This window comes from Monodon monoceros, unplaced genomic scaffold (assembly GCF_005190385.1).
Source record: "Monodon monoceros isolate NGI ecotype Baffin Bay Population unplaced genomic scaffold, NGI_Narwhal_1 Super_Scaffold_21, whole genome shotgun sequence".
Lineage (NCBI taxonomy): Eukaryota > Metazoa > Chordata > Mammalia > Artiodactyla > Monodontidae > Monodon > Monodon monoceros.
Genome location: NW_021703778.1, coordinates 129,316,629 through 129,336,249, shown reverse-complemented (window position 1 = coordinate 129,336,249; position 19,621 = coordinate 129,316,629). Strand labels below are relative to the sequence as shown.

Sequence of the window (19,621 nt, the reverse complement as noted above, 5' to 3'; positions counted from 1 at the left end):
CAACAGCTTTTCTAAAATTAACTTTACAGATTACACTGAAATCTTAAAGCTGAGGTGCAATTTCTCCTTGTAAACTGCAACAGGTACTTGTTTCTATGACTCACACCTTATTAACATACCATTTAAGTTATTTCAGCAATACCCGTTCTAGAGAACTGCTACCCCAGTCTGAAACAAATCCAACTAATACCAGAGATGAATAATAAAATTTCACTTCTCCATTAGTTATCATGTCACAACACGTGAAACTTCTATTTCGTTTTTTTTTAACCAAACTTACTTTTTTTCCTTTAATACAAGACTAGATAAATCAGTTTGAACAGCTTCTCCAAGAAAATGAAAAGTATCTGTGTAGCTGGTAGCTGCTGAGAGTTATACCAATATCTTTCAGACTTTTGCTTACCCATCAAGCCCCAACTAGTCCATTTTCCCAGGAAAAGACACTGCTCATTTAAAAACATATCCACAGGACTTCCCTGGTGGAGCAGTGTTAAGAATCCACCTGCCAATGCAGGGGACACGGGCTCGAGCCCTGGTCTGGGAAGATTCCACATGTCATGCAGCAACTAAACCCGTGCGCCACAATTACTGAGCCTGCACTCTAGAGCCCGTGAGCCACAACTACTGAAGCCCACGCACCTAGAGCCCGTGCTCCGCAACAAGAAGCCACTGCAATGAGAAGCCCACGCACCACAACGAACAGTAGCCCCCACTCGCCACAACTAGAGAAAAGCCTGCAGGCAGCAATAAAGACCCAATGCAGCCAAAAATAAACAAATCAATAAGTAAATTAAAAAAAAATTAAATTAAATGAATAAATAAATTTTAAAAAACATACCCACAGGAGATAACCTGGTTAAGTTTATTCTGTAAAGAAAGCTAATTTATAATAACTTAATTAGACAAATTAAAAGCTTTAATACCAAAAATTTAATAATACATTTAAATAATCAGTATTTCAAATCAATATGTAAAAGTTTCCAAAGGTGAAGATAAATCGTCAAAATTGTTCAAAAATTAACATCATTCAAAAATTAACATTAAAACATGAAGTTCACACCAATGATGAAATTGTAAAACAGCTATACCATATATACAAGACTGCCTTCCCCTAAAATCTAGTCTTGACCTACCTTTACTTTTTCACAAGGCCTCTGAGTTGGAAAGGGCCATCTAATTAAAAGACTGGACCCAGCTGAATGGTCAGTGAGCCTATGCTTATGAGGAATCAGCACCTCCCATAAACTCCTTTTACAAAAACATTAGAATATTCTTCATAGTTGTGATCCAAAATCTTTTCCTCCTGTAACTTCTCCTTGAGGCCCTCTAAGTGCCCTAGCCTCCTCATCTATGTCCAATCCCACTACAACAAGGCAGTCCTAGTAATGTATGGTACCAGTTAAATTTATCAACAAACAGAAAACCTACTTCAAACCCTATCATCCTTTAGGAAAGTTTTGCTAGGGTGTTAAAAGTTGAACGTAAGAGACTGATGAAATAACTCATAAGTACATCACCATAGGTCACTCAACAATGAAAGTACTAAAATAATAAAATGTTATATTTATTCTTGCCTATTCCTAAAAAACACATAATACTTAAGATCATTTCACAAACTAAACAGGAAATGTAAATGACAAGCCAAAATCGTCAAATACTACCCAAAAAAACTCTAAGGGAGCTATTGGAAAAGCTTCACTATAAAACAAGAATCTTTACATCTTGCCCAAGAACTGTCAAATAAATGCAACATAAAAAGCCCCAAATACATGTGAAAAATTTAGTATATAATCAGAGAGCTATTTCAAATCAGTAAGTAAATCTATGGATTATTTAATAAATAGTATCAGCACAAATGACAGCCATTTCAGGGGGAAATTCAGCCCCTACCTCAATTATATATGGATCAAAGTTTTAAAGGTTAAAAAGTTAAACCATGAAAAAACTAGAAAACAAATGTATTTCTTTCAATCTAAAATAATTTTGTTTTGTAAAATGCTTTTTCTATGTCTCATGTAAAACCCAGAGCCATAAAGGAAAAAACTGGAAAATCTGACTAGAAAACATTGTAAAGACTTTATGGGAAAAAATAAGTGACTAACTCAAAAAAGACAAAGGTCTGGTAGGCTTAACTTACAAACATCACCTGAAATGTGAGAAAAAGATGAACCTGGCCGGAGCCTGTTCACATCGACTGACCAGAGTCCACGAATTCCATGCTCCGAGCCCGTCCAGATGGCCCCAACCCCCAGCTTTCTGTCCTTTGAAAACACTAAGAATAATATCCCTGCATCAATTTTTACTAGAGCCAATTACCTGTCATGCCTGGAACTGGTATCGTCCCCAGATTGCCCTTAGCCCCAATAACCATGAAGTCCACATCTATAAGAAGTTGGGAGCCAGTGGGTAAAAATTCATGAACTCAAGGAGCACAATGGACACATCACAGGTATCGACTGCGCTCCCAAGAGTGACCTCATGGTCACTTGAGGGGCTGACCGCAACACCTATGTCTGGAGTCAGAAAGATGGTATCTGGAAGCCGACCCTGGTGATCCTGAGAATTAACAATGCAGCCACTTCTGTCAAGTGGTCCCCACTACAGAACAAATTTGCTGTGGGCAGTGGAGCATGACTCATTTCTGTTTGTTACTTTGAGTCCAAAAATGACTGGTGAATAAGCAAGCACATTAAAAAACCCATTCGCTCCACAGTTCTCAGCTTGGACTGGCATCCCAACAATGTCTTGCTGGCAGGACGATCCTGTGATTTCAAATGCAGAGTGTTTTCTGCCTACATTAAAGAAGTGGATGAGAAGCCAGCCAGTACACCCTGGGGCAGCAAGATGCCTTTTGGTCAGCTGATGTCAGCGTTTGGTGGCAGTGGCACTGGCAGCTGGGTGCATGGGGTCAACTTCTCCGCCAGCAGGAGCCACCTGGCCTGGGTCAGCCACAACAGCACGGTGTCCGTTGCCGATGCCTCAAAAAGTGTGCAGGTCTCAACTCTGAAGACAGAGTTCCTGCCCCTCCTGAGTGTGTCCTTCATCTTGGAGAACAGCATCATGGCTGCTGGCCATGACTGCTGCCCCATGCTCTTTAGATGCAACGACTGCGGCTGCTTGACCTTCGTCTCCAAGCTAGACATCCCAAAACAGAGCATCCAGCACAACATGTCGGCCATGGAGAACTTCCACAACATGGACAAGCGGGCCACAACTGAGAACCGCAACAAGGCCCTGGGGATGCTGCACCAGAGCAGCATCACTCAAGTGTCTATTTATGAAGTGGACAAGTAAGACTGTCACAAATTTTGCACTACTGGCATCGACAGAGCCATGACCATTTGGCATTTCAAGACCTTAGAGTCTTCTATCCAGGGCCTTCAGATAATGTGAAGCTGAGCGAGCCTCCCAAATCCAGCACGAGGACGGACAGGCTGCACTGGGCAGCTCCGCCATTCGCATGATGGGGAGAAGAGCCAGCCGCCAGGAAACACTGAAGACACATATGGCGCAAACCTTGTTGTGTGTTTTGTTTGAGGATAATTGGTGAAAGTGTTGGTTTTTTAAAAGCAGCAGTGATTTGGGTTTTCTTTTTTGTTTTGCTCTTTCATTCTATTCTTGACCAAAGCTTCTCTTTAAGCAGATTATGGAAAACTGTCACACTAACTTAAAGGAAGGGGTGGGAGTGGTATGTAAATTGTCTGCTAAAAAATTAAATAAAAATACTGAACGTGGAAAAAAAAAAAAAAGATGAACCTGAGAGAGAAAGGTTAAAGGACACGTTTAGAAGATTCCTAGGGGGAAAAAAGATATCCAATAAATACACATACAGTACAGTATTAACCCAAAGAGGAACACACCAAGGCAGGCTGTAATCAAAATGACAAAGATCAAAGATAAACAGAGAACACTAAAGCTATACGGGAAAAGCAACAAATAACATACAAGGGAACTCCCATAAGGCTATCAGCTGATTTTTCAGTAGAAGCTCTGCAGTCCAGAAAAGAGTGGCATGATATACTTAAAGTGACAAAAGGGAAAAACCTACAACAAAGAATAGTCTGCCCAGCAAGGCTCTCGTTCAGATTTGACGGAGAAATCAAAAGCTTTCCAGACAAGCAAAAGCTAAAAAAAGTCAGCACCACCAAACCCACTTTCCAAAAAATGTTAAAGGAACTTCTCTGGGCAAAAAAGAAAAGGCCACAACAAGAAACAAGAAAATTATAGAATGAAAAAGCTCACCGGTAAAGGCAAACATAAAGGTAGGAAATCATCCATACACAATGCCAGTAAGGAGGTTTAATTAAAAGACTGAAGTAGTAAAATCATCTATATCCACATAAGCAGTTAATGGATACACAAACAATTAGATGTAAACTATGTTATCAAAAACAGTAATCACTGGAGGGAGAGAGTACAAATGCAGGGTATTTTAAATGCATTTAAAATTAAGAGATCAGCAACATAAAACAGTCACATATATATATACACATACACATATACACATACACTGCTATACAAAAACCTCATGGTTAGCTACAAACCAAAAATCTACAATAGATATACACACAAAAAAGGAAGAGGAATCCAAACATAACATGAAAGACAGTTATCAAATCACAACACAAGAGAACAAAAGAGGAGGGGAAAAAAGACCTACAAAAACATAATCCAAAACAATTAACAAAACAGCAATAAGAACATACATGTCAATAACTACCTTAAATGTAAACAGACTAAATGCTCCAACCAAAAGACACAAACTGGCTGCATGGATACAAAATCAAGACCTATATATATCTGCTGCCTACAAGAGACTCACTTCAGATCCAGAGACACAATCAGACTAAAACTGAGGGGATGGAAAAAGATATTACACACAAATGGAAATCAAAAGAAAGCCAGAGTACCAATACTTACACGAGACAAAACAGACTTTAAAATAAAAACTATTGCAAGAGACAGAGAAGAACACTACATAATGATCAAGGAATCAATCTAAGAAGAAATAACATTTGTAAATATATATGCACCCAACACAGGAGCACCTCAATATATAAGGCAAATATTAACAGACATAAAAGGAGAAATAAACAGTAACACAGCAAGAGTAGGGGACTTTTAACACCCCATTCATATCAATGGACAGATCATCCAGACAGAAAATCAATAAGGAAACACAGGCCTTAAATAACACATTAGATCAAATGGACTTAGTTGATATTTATAGAGCATTCCACCCAAAAGCAGCAGAATACACATCCTTTTCAAGCACACATGGAACATTCGCCAGGACAGACCACGTGGTAGCCCACAAAACAAGCCTTGGTAAATTTAAGAAAACTGAAGCCATATCAAGCATCTTTTCTGACCACAATGCTATGAGACTAGAAATCAAGTACAAGAAAAACACTGCAAAAAACACAAACACGCAGAGGCTCAACAGTATGCTACTAAACAACCAATGGATCACTGAAGAAATCAAGGAGGAAATTAAAAAAATACCTGGAGACGAATGAAAATGAAAACACAACAGTCCAAAACCTATGAGATGTAGCAAAGGCAGTTCTAAGCAGGAAGTATGTAGCAACAAAGCTTACCTCAGGAAAGAAGAAAATTCTCAAATAAACAACCTAACATTAAGCCTAAACCAACTAGAGAAAGAGGAACAAACAAAGCTAAAGTTAATAGAAGTAAAGAAACTGAAGATCAGAACAGAAATAAATGAAATAGACTTAAAAAAATAGAAAAGATCAATGAAAGTAAAAGCTGGTTCTTTGAAAAGATAAACAAAATTATTAAACTTTTAACCAGACTCATCAAGAAAAAAAGGGAGAGGGCCCAAATCAATAAAATCAGAAATGAAAAACTAAAAATAGAGTTGCCACATGAGCCTGCAGTCCCACTCTTGGGCATATATTCAGAGAAAACTATAATTCAAAACGATACATGAACTCCAACGTTAATAGCACTATTTACAATAGCCAAAACATGGGAACAACCTAACTGTCCATCAACAGATGAACGGATAAAGAAGATGCGGTATATATATATATACAATGGAATACTACTCGGCCATAAAAAACAATGAAATAATGTCATTTGCAGCAACATGGATGGACCCAGAGATTCTCATACTAAGTGAATTAAGTCAGACAGAGAAAGACAAATACCATATGATATCATTTATATGTGGAATCTAAAATATGACACAAAGCAACTTATCTACGAAACAGAAAAAGAATCGCGGACACAGAGAACAGACTTGTGGTTACCAAGGGAGAGGAGGGTACAGGGGAGGGATGGACTGGGAGATTGAGATTAGCAGATGCAAACTATTATATATAGAATGGATAAACAACACAGTGCTACTGTATAGCATAGGAAACTATATTTGATATTTTGTAATAAAGTAAAACTGAAAAGAATATGAAAAATTATGTGTGTATATATATGCATAACTGGATCACTTTGCTGTACACCTGAATCACTGTAAATCAACTATACTTCAATTTTTAAAAATCAAATTTAAAAATAAACAAAATAAAATACAACCAGAAAATTTTTAAAAAAGAGATCGATGTAAAACAGTTTGCAAGTGACATCTCCAAATAAATACTGATTGTTGACCCTTAAAAAAAAAAATTTATAACCATAGATTCTTAAATTCACGTCTACAGTCTCTGCCAGCCCAGAACACCCCCAATGTTTCTACCAAAAATATGAACACAAAAATGGCTCCAAGGCCATGAAAGGCTCTGGAAAAAAAATCCTTCTACCCAGTCTGGCCTGAACAGTACAGTATTTTCAGAAACCCTCCTGTTGAAGGTGAACTTACAATAAAAAGAGAAGAAAATCAAAGATACAAACAGGGATTATATCCCCAAGAATTCCAAACAGAATAATGTGGAGGACTATAAAAAATAATTTTTTCAGCTATTAGAAGCATAAATTAAATCACACATATGGAAAAAAAAATAAAACACTCATATAAAAGACCAGAAAGTAAAAATTAAAGAAACTGTAAATTGTGTATAAGCATCCACAAACATATGTGCATACACAGACATGCAGACATTAAAAACTAAATGAACTGATAATTATACACAGCTGAAGAATTATCAAACAGAAAGACAGAGCTTATAAAAACTGGCAATGCAGCACAAAGGAATACATTAGGGAAAACATGAAAGAAAAACTAATAGACATGAAGGAAAGAATGAGAAGGTCCAATAAGTCAAATGGGAATTCAAGGAGAGAAAAGAATCAAGAAAGGTAATATTTGATGACAAAATGGCGAAGAATTTTCAAAAACTGCTGAAAAGATATAAATCAATTCCAGAAGGGCAACAAAATCTGGACAGCATAAATAAAAAGAAACAAGCCTAAATATATGTGTAGTAAAATTATATAACTCAAAAGATGCAAAGTAGGTCTTAAAAGCAACATAGAAAAATTACCTATAAGAGAATAAAATTAGACATATATTACTCAGCAATAGAAGCCAAAGGATAATGGAATAAAATCTCCATAAAAACAATGACCACTAACACAGAATTCCAGATCCAGCAAAACACTGGAATATTCACTTTTCAGAAGCAATAAAGTCTATCAGCTGTGTGTAACAAATTTAATTTAGCAAACAATTATAAATACTTAATCTAAAATTTAATAATCTAGCATGTAGTTTCTGTAAATGAGCAATACTTCTTCCTACCAGAATACAATTGAGAATATTACCAAATTCTTTCATTAGGGATCACATCTAACCTTTTTCTTAATAAGCTTTTCAGGAAGCCAAGGGAAAAAGTGCTAGTAAAAAATTTTCTGGGCTTCCCTGGTGGCGCAGTGGTTGAGAGTCCGCCTGCCGATGCAGGGGACACGGGTTCATGCCCCAGTCTGGGAAGATTCCACGTGCCGCGGAGCGGCTGGGCCTGTGAGCCATGGCCACGGTGTCCGGAGCCTGTGCTCTGCAATGGGAGAGGCCACAACAGTGAGAGGTCCGCGTCCAGCCATAAATAAATAAATAAAAAACAACGAGACAAGAAATAGTGCTCTCCTACAAAGTCAGGTGTTTTCTTTAAAAAGAAAAAAAAGTTAAAAAAAATTTTCTCTCTGGTCCCTCAATTACAGTGTTCAGAGCTTCCAAGTATAAAATTATATAAAATTAGGACAAAACTCCACAGCATTTTACAATCAAGTACACTAATTAAATAACAGTAAAATCCTGATTATCTTTTCTAAGACTATACAATCTATTCTGAAGTTTACATTTCAAGTTCTACACTTCTACAGTCTAAATTTCAATTTTTACTTTAACAGTACTCCACAAACTCCTAACTGTTATTTGAAAGAAAGCAAAGAGACACAAAGTCTACACAAAGAACAAAATTATGAATAAACAGCAAAATCTTATACATATTCAAAATGAAAGCATATACAAATAAGGATAGTAAAATAAGGTAGGAAACTACTTATATATTTTCATTTTCCTATTTTTTTCTGAAACATTACCTCTGTTAATAAATTATTAACCCATGGTGAAGTTAAAGAATCTTAAAATAGTAAGAAATTTTCCCATCCCCATTCACTGAAATCAAGCAGCACTTGCTTTTATATTCACAATCTTATGTAGACAACTTCTAGTGAAATTGTACCTTGAAAATTATGGTTTAAAAAAAATTCACTAAAGATTTTTACTTACTTGTTATACAAGGTTTGCTTTATACTACTGAAATTTAACATGCCAAATCAATGACTCTCCTACTGATCTGTATGTTCTCTCCCAAATACCTGCAAGCCCAACACAGTCAGTGCTCAACACATAGCACTGTCAGATTTTAACTGGCTAAAACACAACCAGCATGAATCTGGGAAGAAAAAAAAGTTTACTTCATTAACATAAATAGCTTTATACAGGTAGCCCTTATGATTATGGATTTTCTTTCAAAATAACCTTCACAAATATAGTTTACATCAATCCCATTTGTGTCCACCAGTACTGTGAAACATAAAATCAGGGACTTTTTATCATAATATGGACTTCATTATAATATTCTTGAAGCTGCAAAAGAAGTATATAACAGAAAAATAAAAATCAAAAAGTCCTGATAAAATTACCATTAATTGGAAATAAGTACATACTTTGTATTTTAACATTTAAACCTACAACAGCAGCCCCCACCAAAAAAAAAATTTTTTTTTTTTGGTTGTTGGTTCCGTTCTTGATATTGTTCCCAATAAGCAACCAAAGCAAAAAACAGTGAGAGAAGTTAATCTAAGAACGATACCCAAGAAAAACTCTCATCTCTAGAATTTCACCAAATGAATTCCCACATTCTTAAAGTTGGTTTATAAATTACCTAGTTACAAAATTGAAATACAGTAAGCCTTCAAAATTTGTGATTGCCAAGACTCCCTTTCAAACAACAGAAATATAACTGAAGAGGCTCAAAGGTGATCAGTTATTAGAAACCTAAAATATAGCACCAAAAACAATACTTAGGAATAAATGCAACAGAGGTGAAAAATCTGCACACTGAAAACTGTAAGACAATAACGAAAGAAACTGAAAATGATACAAATAAATGGAAAGATATTGTGTCAAAAGATAGTGTGTTCATGTACCAAAAGAATTTTAATACTGTTAAATGTCCATACTACCCAAAGTCATACAGCTACAGATTCAGTGCAATCCCTATCACAATTCCAACAGCATTTTTTACAGAAAAAGAAAAACAATCCTAAAATTCATATGGAACCACAAAAGACTCCAAACAGCCAAAGCAAACTGGAGAAAGAAAAAAGCTGAAATAAATCACACTTTATTTCAAATTATACTATGAAGATATAGTAATCAAAACAGTATGGTAGTGGCATAGAAACAGACAAACCAATGGAACAGAATCAAGAACCCAGAAATAAATCCACACATATACAGTGAACTAATATTTGACATGGGAGCCAAGAATACACAATGGGGAAAAGACTCTTTAATAAATGGTGCTGGGAAAACTGAATATTCACACACAAAAGAATGAAACTGGACCCCTACCTTACAACACTCAAAAATTAACTCACAATGGATTAAAGACATAAATGTTAAGGCCTGAAACCATAAACCTCCTAGAAGAAAACACTGGGGAAAAGCTCCTTGACATTGGCCTTGGCAGTGATTTTTCAGTGTATGACACCAAAAGCATATGCAACAAAAACAAAAATAGACGAGTGGGACTACATCAAACTAAAAAGCTTCTACACAGCAAAGAAATGATCAACAAAATGAAAACGCAATCTACAGAATGGAAGAAAATATTTGCAAACCATATGCCAGATAAAGGATTAATATCTAAAATATATAAGAAATTCATACAACTCAAAAGCCAAAAAATATATATTTTTTTAAATGGGCAAAGGACCCAAATAGACATTTTTCCAAAGAAGGTATACAAATGGCCAAAAGTATATGAAAAGGTGCTCAATATCACTGATCATGGGGAAAATGCAAAGGTCAAAACTACAATAAGATATCGCCTTACACCTGTTAGAATGGCTATCATCAAAAAGACAAGAGATAACAAGTGCTGGCAAGGATATGGAGAAAAGACAACCTCTGTGTACCACTGGTGGGAATGTAAATTGGTGCAGTCACTGTGGAAAACAGTATGAAGGTTCCTCAAAAAATTAAAAATAGAACTACCATATAATCCAGCAAACCCAATTCCACTGGGTAAATATGCAGTGGAAATGAAATCAGTATCTCAAAGAGATATCTCCAACATGATATCCATGTTCACTGCAGCATTGTTTACAACAGCCAAGACATGGAAACAACCTAAGAGTTCACTGACATATAAATAGATTTTAAAAGTGTGATACATATATACGATGGAATATTATTTGGCCATGAGAAAGAAGAAAATCCTGCCATTTGCAATATCATGGACAGACTTTGAGAGCATTATGCTAAATAAGACAAAGAAAGACAAATACTGGATGATATCACATGTGGAATCTTGAATTCATAGTAACAGAGAAGAGTGGTGGTTACCTGGGGCTTTGGGGAGTTTTTTTTTGAGGGTACAAACTTGCAACTAGTACATTAAAAAGTCCTGGAGATCTAATGCACAGCAGTGATTACAGTCAACAATAATGTATTATAAACTTCAAAGCTAATAAACTTACACAATGTTATGTCAATTATACCTCAATAAAGCTAGAAAAAAATGAAATACAGTCACAAGTAGAGGTCCTTATCCTACAGCCATCTTGCTCTGAACACTGTGCTTAGAAACCATATTTATACAACCTCAAGAGCCATGCAAAGATAGATACAGTACTGCCTTCAACACAGTACACAGCTGCCAGGATCCTACATTTCAAGATCCCCGAAAGACTTCTGCTTTCTCACTATTAGAAGATGCCTGAAAAGGTTAAGGAAAAAAAAAAAGTAAAAGTAAAAGCTATCATATACTAAAAATAGCAGAAAGCAATCGAATTAAAATAGGTGAACTCACTGTGTGTAAATCCAGACAATGTCACTAACTAAAAAATTTAGGAGCATCGAAAGTCATTCACTATAAACAAGTCATTTCAATGCCTTTTTTTTAATAAAAGATTTACTAAATTAGGGAAAATTAGAATGTCTGATTTTGACAAAACACTTGATAATGTATACAAGCTATCCTTGGAAACAAGATAGGTAAGTACTAAAACATGGCCAAAGAGTAGCAGAAATTAGAGAATATTTAATAGGTTAAATAATCATATCCCAAAGTTGCCAATTAATAGTTTAGAAAGAGTATTATTATGTATCAGACTCTGTTCTTTGCCTGACCTTAGTCACATTTTAATCCATCCATTACCCTGATAATACGACAAGCTTGCCAGTTTACAAAGATGTGCTGAACTCAGAACAGGAGAACAAAGGACAAACCAACTAAAAATGTTTCATAAAATAAGATTTTTATTTATCCTTTGCTACCAAACTCTTTCAGTTCCCTAGCTGGAACAGAAGGAATTCCAATAGCTATCTCAGATAAGGAGGGATACCATGTTATTACAATCTACAGACCTACCTCATATAATCGTTCAGTTAACTGGTTTTCATCAAATGACTCTTGAAAAGTACTACTTTTCAAACTACTACTATAAACATTAGTTATTATTCGCCTAAAATACACATAAAATAAATATTCTGTGAAGAGTAAAAATTTCAACATTATAATTTCAGCTAAAGGTACACTCAACAATTTAATCAATACAATGGTATCCAGTTGGAACACATCATATGTATTGATGTACTGCACACATTTGGATGAACTGAGAACATGTGCTTTGTGCACATACTGCCAAGCAAGAGGGATGCAAAGCTATCATCTCCTACAACTCTTCAGTATTTTCTGCCTGTATTCTATTTCCACATTGCTTAAAGGACTTGTGTTTGGCCTTTATTCCACTAAAAGTGCTTATCTGTACCACAATTTGACTTTTAAGTGCAGACTGAATGTAAGATAACCCTGAGCTCCAGAAAGGTTGAAATTGGTGGAAAAAATGGTATAATAAGAATAGACTTTCCAAAGAATTACACCTCATCAACCACCACCACAACCAAGTTTTCTCTTCCTCCTTTGGCAAGTATAATATAATACACCTTCATTTTATCACATTACATTTTTTTTAAAACAAATTTATTTATTTTTGGCTGCATTGAGTCTTCATTGTTACACGCGAGCTTTCTCTAGTTGCAGTGAGCGGGGGCTACTCTTCATTGTGGTGCACAGGCTTCTCATTGCGGTGGCTTCTCTTATTGTGGAGCACGGGCTCTAGGCATGCAGGCTTCAGTAGCTGCAGCACACGGGCTCAGTAGTTGTGGCTCATGGGCTCTAGAGCACAGTCTTAGTAGTTGTGGCACATGGGCTTAGTTGCTCCGCAGCATGTGGGATCTTCCCGGACCAGGGCTCAAACCCGTGTCTCCTGAATTGGCAGGCAGATTCTTAACCACTGAGCCACCAGGGAAGTCCCTATCACATTACATTTTAAGATCAAGTATATTTATTTACTTTCAAAGTGTTGCTTACGCTTGTATAAACTCATCTTCATTTCTAGATTAATATTTTCCTATGTGTAAAAATTGGTTGAGATACAACACAGCATAATTTCCCATTAAAAATGAATGAAAATATGCTTTGACAGATACACACTACTAATAAAAACAGATAACAAAGACCTACTGTATAACACAGAGAACTATATTCAATATCTTGTAATAACCTATAATGGAAAAGAATCTTAAAATTTATATATACAAAAATATATAATACATATATATATAACTGAAGCACTTTGCTATATACCTGAAACATTGTAAATCAGCTATACTTCAATTAAAAAAATAAAGTTTATATGTAGGAAAAAATTAAAGGAAATATGTTTTCATGTAATGGCTTTTCACTTAGCAGAATTTTCAAGAATGAATTCAAGTCTTTAAACAAAGGATACATATATTTGATTCCCAAGTTTGGAACAATAAGCAACAAGAGTTCAGACAGCAAGGGATACCAGTGCTACCTCAAAAAAGAAAAAAATTACCCAGCCTGAGTTGGACTAGCAAGGGATACCTGTACTCCAAAACAAACTAAAGAAACACAGGATGACTGAGATGAACTAGCAGCAACAAGAATCATACTTCAAGGCTTTAGGATTTTAATTGACTGTAGTCATAACAAATTAGTGTGATACTAAAATCAAACTTGTTCTATAAAGTTGAAAAACACCCAACAAGATTAAGAGGGCAGGGAGTTCCCTGGTGGTCTAGTGGTTAGGATTCAGCACTTTCACTACAATGGCACGGGTTCAATCCCTGGTGGGGGAACTGAGATCCCACAAGGCACACAGCATAACCAAAATTAAAAAAATAGAAATAAAAAATAATTTTTAAAAAAAGGTTAAAAGAGAGATTTGAGCAAAGGAACAGATCACTAAACAAGAGCACTCAGGATACACTAAGTTGCGCTTCAAAAACAAGATTATAATAGGTAGAAATGAAAAGATGAAGACTTCCAATAAGGATGCTTCTATTCCAAACACATAAAATCATGGACGACCGTCGACAGAGGAATGAAAAGAAGTTGTGGTACACATATACAATGGACTATTACTCAGCCATTAAAAAGACTAAAATAATGCCATTTGCAGCAACATGGATGGACCTAGAGATTGTCATACTGAGTGAAGTAAGTCATACAGAGAAAGAGAAATCATATGATATCACTTATATGTGGAATCTAAAAAAAATGATACGAATGAACTTATTTACAAAACAGAAACAGATTCACAGACTCAGAGAACAAACTTATGGTTACCAGGGGGAAGGGTGTCAGGGAGGGATAGTTAGGGAGTTAGGGATTGAGAGAAAAAAAAGAACAACTGTATATCAGTATATTATATACCTGTAAATTATATCTTATTGTACATCAACTACACATCAATAAAAAAGAAAAAAAAAACAAGGTTCTACTGTATAGCACAGGGAACTATATTCAATATCCTGTGATAAACCACACTGAAAAATATAAAAAAGTATATAACTGAATCATTTTGCTGTACACCAGAAACTAACACATTATAAATCAACTATACTTCAATTAAAAAAAAACAATGGATGAAAAATAAGATTATCAAAAAGATATGGCTGAACCCAAAACGAAAATAAATATGTCCCTGAGCTAGAAACAATAAAAATTCAAAAGAATAAACCATACAGTACCTAAAATGGAGCACAGGGAATAAAGAATGGGAAAGATGGCTGGATACTGACTATAGCAGGCAAATGGTCAGAGAAGTTCAGCTCCCACAGGTAACAGCAACAGAACAGAACCAGGTTTGCTGCTTGACACCAAGAGGTGGGTATGGGAATAGAATTTGCACAGCTTGGGTGGGGGGGTGGGGGGAGAAAGAAGGTGTATGAAAAAAAATCAGGCTGGGTACTTCCCTGGTGGCACAGTGGTTAAGAATATGTCTGCGAATGCAAGGGACACGGGTTCAATCCCTGGTCCGGGAAGATCCTACATGCCACAGCAGAGCAACTGAGCCCGTGCACCACAGCTACTGAGCCTGCGCTCTAGAGCCCGCGAGCCACAACTACGGAATACCGAGCACCCCAGAGCCCATTCTCCACAACAAGAGAAGCCATTGCAATGAGAAGCCCACGCACTGCAATGAAGAGAAGCCTCTGCTCACTACAACTAGAGAAAGCCTGCATGCAGCAACGAAGACCCAAGGCAGCCAAAAATAAATTTTTTTTTTAAAGTTTAAAAAAAAAAAAAGAATCAGGCTGAAAACCTATTACCTATAGCTATATAGCTTTATAGGAGCTCTGAGCCTGGAAAGGAAAGAGGACAAAAATCCAGGCTCACAGCACATTTAAAATTAACAATAATCCCTTAATATCAAATATCAAGCCAGTATTCCCATTTCCCCAACTGCTGTGTAAATATTTTTTGAGTTATTCTGTATTGACTGATGTACAGTAAATCCCCTACATACGAAACTCAAGAGTTGCAAGCTTTCAAAGATGCAAATGTGCGTTCCATCAACATCAGGCGTGAGTGAAACTGCAGCTTGCCCTCCATCTCCTATTGCTGACGATCCTTCAGCTCTACCATCTCCCACCTCCTCTCCCTCCTCCAGTCAGTAACTCTTCTTGCCTGTTCACTCGATGCCAGCCCCTTTATGCCAGCTGTTGTACTGTACCGCTGTACTTTTCAATGTACTGTACCGCAAGATTAAAAATGTTTTATTTTTTGTGTGAAAAGTATTATAAACCTATTAGAGTACAGTATTATATAGGTGATTGTGTTAATTGGGTACCTAGGCTAACTTGGACTTATGAACAAATTAGACTTGTGAACACACTCTCAGAATGGAACTCGTTCGTATGTAGAGGACTTACTGTATTTATCTCTTGTCTCCTTCCATTCATCATCCCTGTATCTTTTATTATTCACTTTCTTGCAATTCTTAGAATTTGGGGTTGGAAAAACCAGGCAGTTGTCCTGTAAAGATTCTCAGTAGGAATTTTGTTGATGGCATCCCCACAGTATTAACAAGTTTTTTTGGTGTTTTGTTTTTGTTTTGTCTTCTATTTCCTATAAATTGGTAGTTAAATTTAAAGGCTAGATCAGATTCAGGATTATAACCTGAGGGCAAGACTAAGGCACAGACAGCATGGCATACTTCCAAAACGATGTATCTAGTATCTGGATATCTTTTTGTGATATTACCAACTATTGGTGATCTTCGCCCAGACATTATTCATTAGGAGATGCAAAATGGTGACATTCTAAGCCTATCACTGAGACTTCCCTGGTGGCGCAGTGGTTAAGAATCCACCTATCAATTCAAGGGACACAGGTTCGAGCCCTAGTCCAGGAAAATCCCACATGCCGCGGAGCAACTAAGCCCATGCGCCACAACTACTGAGCCTGCATTCTAGAGCCCATGAACCACAACTACTGAGCCCACGTGCCACAACTACTGAAGCCTGCACGCCTAGAGCCTGTGCTCCGCAACAAGAGAAGCCACCGCAATGAGAAGCCCGCGCACAATGAAGAGTAGCTACTAGAGAAAGCCCGCGCGCAGCAACGAAGACCCAACACAGCCAAAAACTATATAATAAAGTCTATCGGTTTTTATTAGAATACATCTATAGAAAGAAACTTCTCTTATTTGGTCACCCTGAGATCCAATTCATATAAGAAAAGTAGGATAAATGCTTATTTTTCTTTACCTATCAAAACTGTCAAAATAATGAGTTAGCCCAAGAGCAACTAAAGTATTTAAGTTTTAGCATCATTACGAACTCAAGGATTAAACAAGCTTGAATTGTTTCAATTCATTAGTTATTTTCTTTACTGATGTTCAAATTGTCCCTTTTTTAAATTTATTTTTTATTGAAGCACAGCTGAATTACAATGTTGTGTTTATTACTGCTGTACAGCAAAGTGACTCAGTTACACACATATATACATTCTTTTTCATATTCTTTTCCATCATGGTTTACCACAGGATATTGAATATAGCTCCCTGTGCTATACACGACCTTGTTGTTTATCCATTCTATATATACCAGTTTGCATCTGCTAATCCCAAACTCCCAATCAAACCCTCTCCTACTCCCTCCCACTTGGCAACCACCAGTCTATTCTCCATGCCCGATTGTTTCTGTTCCCAAGATAGGTTGATTTGTGTCATATTTTAGATTCCACATATAAGCGATATCATATGGTATTTGTCTTTCTCTTTGACTTACTTCACTTAGTATGATAATCTCTAGTTGCATCCATGTCGCTGCAAATGGCATCATTTACTTCTTTTTATGGCTGAGTAGTATTCCATTGTATGTATGTACCACTTATTCTTTATCCATTCATCTGTCAATAGACATTCACGTTGTTTCCACGTCTTGGCTACTGTGAATAGTGCTGCTATGAACATAGGGGCACGTGTATCTTGTATCTTTTTGAATTACAGCTTTGTCTGAATATCTGCCCAGGAGTGGGACTGCTGGATCATATGGTAATTCTTTTTTTAGTTTTCTGCAGAACTTCCATTCTGTTTTCCATAGTGGCTGCACCAACTTACATTCCCACCAACAATGTAGGAAGCTTCCCTTTTCTCCCTACCCTCTCCAGCATTTGTTATTTGTAGATTTTTTTAATGGTGGCCATTCTGACCGGCATGAGGTGGCACCTCATTGTAGTTTTGATTTGCATTTCTCTAATAACTAGCAATGTTGAGCATCTTTTCACGTGCCTATGGGTCATCTGTATTTCTTCTTTGGAGAAATGTTATTAAAGTCTTCTGCCCATTTTTCGATTGGGTTGTTTGTTTTTTGTTGTCAAGTTGTATGAGCTGTTTGTATACTTTGGAAATTAATCCCTTGTCAGTAGCATCATTTGCAAACATTTTCTCCCATTCTGTAGGTTGTCTTTTTGTTTATGGTTTCCTTTGCTGTGCAAAAGCTTGTAAGTTTGATTAGGTCCCATTTGTTTATTTTGGCTTTTATTTCTATTGCCTTGGGAGACTGACCTAAGAAAACACTGATACAATTTATGTCGAAGAATGTTTTGTCTATGTTCTCTTCAAGGAGTTTTATGGTATCATGTCTTATGTTTAAGTCTTTAAGCCATTTTGGGTTTATTTTTGTGTATGGTGAGAGGGCACATTACAACTTCTTTGATCTACATGTGGCTGTCCAACTTTTCCAACACCACTTGCTGGAAAGACTTCTTCCCATTGTATATTCCTTTTTTTTTTTTGGCTGCTCCGCGCAACATGCGAGATCTTAGTTCCCCAACCAGGGATCAAACCTGCACCCCCTACAGTGGAAGCCTGGAGTTCTAACCACTGGACCGCCAGGGAATCCCCTCCCATTGTATATTCTTGCCTCCTTTGTTGAAGATTATTTGATCGTAGGTGTGTGGGTTTATTTCTGGGCTCTCTATTCTGTCCATTGATCCATATGCCTGTTTTTGTGCCAGTACCATGCTTTGTAGTATTGTCTGAAGTCTGGGATGGTTATGCCTCCCAATTTGTTCTTTTTCTTCAGGATTGCTTTGGCAATTCTGGTCTTTTATGGTTCCATATGAATCTTAAAATTATTTGTTCTAGTTCTGTGAAAAAGGTCATGGGTAATTTGATAGGGATCACATTAAATCTGTGGATTGCTTTGGGTAGTATGGCCATTTTAACAATATTAACTCTTCCAATCCAAGAGCATGGGGTATCTTTCCATTTCTTTGCATCATCTTCAATTTCCTTTATTAATGTTTTACAGTTCTCAGCATATAAGTCTTTCACCTCCTTGGTGAGGCTTATTCCTAAGTATTTTATTTTGGGGGCTGCGATATCTAAAAGCATTGTTTTTTTTACATTCCCTTTCTGATATTTCATTGTTGGTGTAAAGAAACACAACCAATTTCTGTACGTTAATCTTGTATCCTGCTACCTTGCTGAATTCGTTTATTAGTTCTAATAGTGTTTATGTGGAGTCTTCAGGGTTTTCTATATATAGTATCATATCATCTGCATATAATGAAATTGTCCCCCTTTTGACCAATGGGATCTTATTCAGGATGGCTCCTAGGTTGTTTTGACACTACCTTCATAGTTTTTAGTTGCTCTACTGCTTTCTGACAAGACATTCTAGGAAAAAAAAAAAAAGAAACTCGAGTTGCTCTCCTGGCATTCTCACCTTTGTACAATCCCCTCCATTAAGTATGAGTGGGACCTGTGACTTGCTTCTAATCAGTAAAATATGACAAAGGTGACAGAATGTTAAAAATGATTACATAATTATATTACATAAGACTGTAACCCCTGTTAATAGGTCACTCTTTCTCTCCCTTATTGGCTTTGAAGAAAGCAGCTGCCATGTTGTAAGCTGCCTATGGAGAGGGTCATGAGGCAAGGACCTAAGAACAGCCTCCCAGACAACAGCCAACAAGAAACTAAGGCTTTCAGTTGGGCACCCTCCCAGGAACTGAATGCTGCCAACAACCACATGAACTTGGAAGCAGATCTTTCCCCAGCTGAACTTCAGATGAGACCCCTGCCATGG

General features: G+C 36.7%; 1 protein-coding gene and 1 pseudogene across 5 annotated transcripts in view; one reads left to right on the top strand and one right to left on the bottom strand.

Moving 5' to 3' along the window:
* Positions 1–19,621, bottom strand: part of KTN1 (kinectin 1) — a 118,378-nt gene that overhangs the window by 85,857 nt on the left and 12,900 nt on the right. The window lies entirely within an intron of this gene.
* On the top strand, positions 2,322–3,986 carry LOC114903776 (annotated as a pseudogene).